At 44.8% G+C, this 6,525-nt stretch overlaps 1 pseudogene across 1 annotated transcript; it reads right to left on the reverse strand.

The window, feature by feature from the left end:
• Positions 1–1,330: 1,330 nt before the first annotated feature.
• On the reverse strand, positions 1,331–1,840 carry LOC310711806 (small ribosomal subunit protein uS19-like; annotated as a pseudogene). The gene has a single exon. The product of its transcript is annotated as a small ribosomal subunit protein uS19-like (transcript).
• Between the last annotated feature and the right edge of the window lie 4,685 nt (positions 1,841–6,525).

The raw sequence follows: 6,525 nt of genomic DNA on the forward strand, positions 1-6,525 counted from the left end.
TAGAGAGGGACCAGCCTCATGGGAACTTGACACTGCGATTTAACTCTTCTCCTGATGTGCTCAAAGACGGACCTCTTTACACCTGATACATATATCTATTTGTGTGTGTGTGTGTGTGTGTGTGTGTGTGTGTGTATGTGCATGCGTGTGTTAGGACCTACACATGTCTCTTGGCTGTAATTTGTTTAAAGCTGATTTTAATATTGTATATTTAAATTTCTGTAGCCTTCTCTGGGACATCATGATGAGGAAATCCAACATTGTATTTTCAAAAGGGGGCAGATAAGCCAGAGTGTTTGAATCTCCTTGAGGCCATTCTAGGCCTCTTTGGTTCAGTGCATTTTATTGGTTTACATTCTCCTTGAGTTTCCTGCTTAATCATTCAAAACATTCAAGCCTGTTAGGCCACCGTATCTATTCATTTGTATATGCCAATTCTGAATGGAAGCAGTGTTTCTCTAGGTTTCAACCCCTACATATTGCAGGGTGCAGTTTCAGAATAGCTGAAATGCTTTTCAAAGGCCCTCTTTTATGACCATGGAATACCAAGTGGTGAAAGTCTAGTAAGTGTGCAGAACAAGGCCATCCTCCCAGCTTTTTTAGGTTGTCATTTTGCTTCCCCAAAATGCTTGAGAAGCTGTACAGTATTTACATTCCTTTGTATAGCCCTGGCTGAATCTTTGCTTTGCGAGACTAAGGAGAATTCATTCCCCTTGAGCCTAAGGAGCGAGAGAATTAATGTTGCCTTGATGATGGTATTCACACACTCTTCAAATTAAAGAAGAAATTAGCACAGCACTTCACAGTTTAAATACAGCATGAGGAGAATTAATGCCATTCGAAGCTGATGCTCTTGCTAAGTTGCTTCCAGGCGCAAGCAGGAGAAAGTTAGTTCACCTGGGGTCTAAAATACACAAGAGTAGCTTGAAGTCACAGAAGTGATGACTACCCCTGTTGGCAGCTTGTTAGAGCCTTATTTTGTGGAGCAGACTTACAATGAAACTAATTGCAAATTACAGTTAAAAAATTCATGTGCATTTACAGGGCGCAACTTAGAGTGTTGAACAGAAGCACTGAGCCTGTCAAACCGGAAGGTTGACTGGATTGCATAATTGATAGCCTTTGACCCAAGAGCGCCTGTGAGGTCACAAAAGAGCCATCTTCTAGGGTTATAGGCTTCCTGGGTGTCTCTGATTTACTTTAGTTATACTGTGCATTCCCCAAGCCATTAATAAAAACAAATAAAAGTAGAACTATAGTATGCTAACAAATAACAATGCTAAATCCAGAGAATCTGGAGGTGCACTCCATTGTTTTGTTGTTGCTGTTGTGGGAAACCCTTTTATTTACATGAGAGAGACAACTCTTCCCAAATCCCCTTACTTCAGAGGAATGAAGCGAGAGGAGTGGGTGGCCCCGATTCCAGGTCAGCCGTGCTTAACGGGCTTGTAAGTGATGGAGAACTCTCCCAAATAGTGGCCAATCATTTCAGGCTTGATTTCCACCTGGTTGAAGGTCTTCCCATTGTACACGCTAACCATGCTGCCCACCATTTCTGGTGTCGCAGGTGGGTCTTGACCACCTCTGGCTTCTCCATGGGCAGGGCCTCTTTCTTGGCCTTGCACAGCCACTTGAGGAGGGAGTGCTGCTTGTGGCACAGGCCACGGTTGAGCTGCTGGCACTGGCAGGCACTGTACAGCTGCATCAGCTGCTCATAGGACACGTTGAGGAACTGGTCAAGGTCAACACCCCGATAGGTGAACTTCTGGAAAGTATGCTTCTTCTTCTGCTCCACTTCCGCCATCTTGGCTGCAGTCTCCTCTGTGCATTGTTTTTTGAGACGGACAGATGCCAACAACAACTCCACGCATAATGTTTCTCCTTCTTTTACAAAGTCTGCAATGTATTGCCCTGATCTTTACAGAGAATTATTGCAAATAACTCACCTGACTCTTTCGTTTCTTCTAACTGCCACAAAAGACTTCCTGAATAATGGCAGAACATTGCTATCATTCATTATCTTTTTTGCTCTGTAGGAATTTCCTCCTAGTAGCCTGCAGCAAACTTTTAACTCTCCCTGCTGCTGACGGGCAGCATCATTGAATGGTAAATAATACTTGCCTCTGTGTATGTGCCTGTAAACTTCACGTGTCTACTACAAAACACAGGGCACCTTGAGCTCCCATTTTTACAAGCTGCTATCATTTTCTTCCTCCTTCACTTTATGACAAAGACTTTGCTGCGACAGATAATGAAACCTTACAAATGGATAACTACTGCAACTGCTTTGCTATAAACACAGCTTGTGCAGCGTATGATATGATGGAGCTGGTTTTGAACAGCAGGGAGGGATAAAACACACCCCTCCTGTCTGTTGATACCAGAGAAACCTAAATGAATTAATGCTCATGTTCCATAACAGTGGAAGCTATTAACCAACAAAGCAATTAAAAAGAGTTCATAATCGACAGTGGTGATACATGTATATTAAGTTACCGAGACTTTTACATAAATTACTAAGGGATAAAATTACACATTATGGTGCTTTCAGTTTTTGTGGTTTTTTTTTTAAGGCCTGCTTCATTTGTTGACTTAACATATCTACAGCCTCTTCAATAGCCAAAGTGCTCTAGGAAGGTCACAATAAAATTGTGTTGTAAGCTGGCATCTGATGAATTTCAGAGGGCAGGGGGAGTTCCACAGTCTGGGTGCCACTGTGAAGGTGCTCTTCTCTGGCATCACTGCACAATGAATGCCTCCTGGTTATGGGAAGACATTGAGGAAGGTGTCCATGTCCCATCTTAACACCTAGACAGGTCTATTCGGACAGACACTCCTTCAGGTATGTAGATCTCGAGTTGTTCAAGGCCTTGAAAATTCAGAGGGTAACTATATTGGCAAGCAGTGCAAGTCTTTAAGAACTGGTGCGATATGACACCAACTGGCCACTGTTTAGCAGCAATCAAGAGTTAGAGGATACAGAGTCTTGAGTTAAGGAACCAGATCTGCTGCTGGGATTCAGACCAATGAAGCTGAAGGACATGAACCCTCAAAATGTCCTTTTGTGGCCATAGGGCCAGAGCTCTGTCCTCGTGCTCAGCTTCCCTGGAGCCTGAGGAGTCGGGCACCTCCCACAGGACCTCACTGGTCCAATGGCACAGGGAGAAAACTAGGAGGGAACCCATTAGTAAGAGGATGAGTGACCATCTTCAGGCCAGAGAGATGAAACTTTAAGAATCCACCGCTATCAACTTGGGGATGGAGGTTCCAAAAGGCTTGGGGCTTCTGCACACTCTTCTGCTCTTTTCATGCATGGTCTGTGCTTTAATGCTCTGCGTCTGGGTGACCCCCCCCATAGCTTTCCCTGCAAAAACCCACTCCTTAAAGCTAAGAGCAAACAGCAGTCAACAGAACATCCAAATTGATGCTTGTTCCAATTGAGTGCTAAAGAGCAGGTTTTCGTGGGGAAAACTTTGGGGCACAAAGCACGCATGCTCGGACACAGAACTTTTAAGCGCGGACCTGTGCCTAAAAGAGCAGCGCAACAGGTGAGTGTGGATAAGCCCTTGGTCTGTTCTCAACCTTCGTGGGAACAAATTGCACCCTTGGTGCTATCCGTGGTCCTGCAACTTTTGAGCCCTCTTGTCACACAGTTTCTGGCATCAGATTTGGTTTTTTTTTTAAGGAGATGCAGCTGTGCAGAGCCTTAATCTGGAATGTGTTCCCAATCTGGAGAGAAGCCACACACCAGTTTCCTATCTGAAATCCACCCTCATTCCTGTCTCCTAGTGTCTGAGTACAGGCATTCCTCTTCAAATGCTCTCTGCTATGCTCTCTTCAATCCATATCAAGTTGGTAGGCCTAATGGTGGCATTTTCTGCAGTCCCTTTTGGCTTCCTTATGACTTCCCACAAGTACCAGCTGGTCAACAGGCCCAGCTACATCTTCTCCACCAATCAGACACAAAGAAGATGTACCTAGAACCTGAAATGACCCTACAGCTTCCCCCTTCTGTATAAGACGCCTCAGTGCTGCTTGTCCCAGTTTTGTCAGTGAATAACCAAGCTTCAAAGGAAGAAGCTGCTGGATCAGGCTGATGGCCCAGCTAGTCCAGCATCATGTTCTCACAACGGCCAACCAGATGACTATGGGAAGCCCACAAACACCTAAGCACAACCATGCTCTCCTCACTTGAGCATCTGAGAGTTAAATTCGAAATTCCTGCAGCTGGCTAAGTTTAGGCGAAGTTGAGTAAACACAATCTTCCCTGATGTTGTTATCGTCAAGCATTATAATTTGGACCTGAAAAGGCTTCTGTGTTATCATAAGACTTGAGCATACAGACTTGATTATATATTCTTTCCTTAAGTTTTTGTTTCATTTTGGAACGGCTGGCACAATCTGTATGTAAATGTTTCTCAAAGCTCGTAGGACCGTAATGGGTTTGTTTTCTTAAAGGAAAAAACCTACTGCATCACCCTGGCATAATTGAACATGAAGAGGAGATCAGAATTAAGAGCAGCTGCCTTCAATAGATTGCTGCAGGGTGGGGAAAGAGAACAAATTACGGTAGTTTGTTTTTGGTAACTTGGATTTTTATGGCTGAAGGGGCCCATGTGAAGTAGTATACAGGAATTCTGTTCTATTCTATTCTAGTTTAGTCTAGTCTAGTCTATAGGATGTGGGTGGCGCTACGGGTTTAACCACAGAGCCTAGGACTAGCTGATCAGAAGGTCGGCGGTTCGAATCCCCGCAACGGGGTGAGCTCCCGTTGCTCGGTCCCAGCTCCTGCCCACCTAGCAGTTCAAAAGCACATCAAAGTGCAAGTAGATAAATAGGTACCGCTCCGGTGGGAAGGTAAACGGCATTTCCGTGTGCTGCTCTGGTTTGCCAGAAGCAGCTTTGTCATGCTGGCCACATGACCCGGAAGCTGTCTGCGGACAAACGCTGGCTCCCTCGGCCTATAGAGTGAGATGAGTGCACAACCCCAGAGTCAGTCACGACTGGACCTAATGGTCAGGGGTACCTTTACCTCTTTAGTCTAGTCTATATATTACACTTGTATCCAACCCTTCCTCACAAAGGAGCCCCAGGAGGTAGGCATATCAACAGAAGGAAGTCTAGGAACTGTAGTGCATGCAGGAAACTAGACATACCCAACAGATACTCCACTGTGGGTGTAAAGTAAGAATGCCTCTTATAAAATGGCCTTTCCCTTAGTCCAAGCTTTCCCAAATGAGAGCAACTTGTGTGTGTGTGTGTGTGTGTGTGTGTGTGTAACTGCAAAAATGTGACACCACACCTACAGTGGGGGTGGGTGGGTTGGTTATTGGTTTCGGAAGGAGTAATGCCTGTGAACATCAACAGATGGCCACCCTTACCTATGGGCCTCTGCCTTGCTTACATTTGCCATGTTTTGCTACTGTAAATTTCTCGAGGTGCATTGTGTCAAAGTGGCTGGAGAGGTGAACATCTGCTTCTGTGCTCTCATGCTGTAAATTTGTATTCTGGTTTGAGAGAATGATTGGCTGGTTGGTTAGTTTCCCTCCCTCCCCCCCCCCCCAATTGTAGCTGGCCCTGTATTTACACATGTGGACGCCAAGTGGTTCAGCTCTGTGGTTAGCGGGCTGTGGCTACGAGAAAAGATAATGCGTTGTTACGGAGCACACATGCTTTACATTAAAGGGAGCGCTTTTTTAAAAAAATGTGCAGGACAAGTGTGTTTATTTTAACAGTTTATATGTGCTGAACTTGCTCATGCTGCTCTATGGGATGGGCTAGCATCTGGCTTGCAGGTGTCACTGAGTCAGTGCCACGGATGTCTCCATGTCCTCAAGCAACCTTGGTTGATAAGCCTCACAAACATATCCAGAAACATAAAGGCATCTAAAGGGGCTTCTCTTCTTAAAAATAGCTCTATTGATCTGACCCTTAGAGCAGTGGTTTGGGAAGTATCTTAAACTATTTAAGGTTCAGCTTTTAAAAGGCTGAACTGGTTACACACCTGGCCTGGTGCAATGTTGCCATTGATAACCTTTGCTTCTTCTTCTTCCATGAATTGGTCTAAACACCCTTTCAAAGGTGCCTAAAAGTTTGTGGTCATCACATCATTTTTTGTAGTACAGTCATATCTTGGTTTTCAAACAACTTAGTTCTCGAACGTTTTGGTTTCCGAACGCTCCAAACCCGGAAGTGAGTGTCCCGGTTTGCAAACTATTTTTGGAAGCCGAATGTCCGGCGCGGCTTGCACGGCTTCTGATTGGCTTTCAAAGTATGTTGTTTGGTTTGGATCTCCCGACTTCTGATGTGCTTCTTCATCTCATAACTTGCATATGCCATGTGGTTTCCCTTCCTTCCCCCGCTGCTTCTGTACATGCTATGCATTGCTAATTTACAATGAGAAGATAAACCGGAGCCACTCCAGGCCCCTACTAGCCTCTGTACGGCAAATGTTGAAACACAAAATGGACATCTTTACACACAAGTCTCCTAACATTTTCTTTCCACTGATGAAAGAGCGATTGT

Source organism: Podarcis liolepis, assembly GCF_965112155.1.
Source record: "Podarcis liolepis genome assembly, chromosome: 7".
NCBI lineage: Eukaryota > Metazoa > Chordata > Lepidosauria > Squamata > Lacertidae > Podarcis > Podarcis liolepis.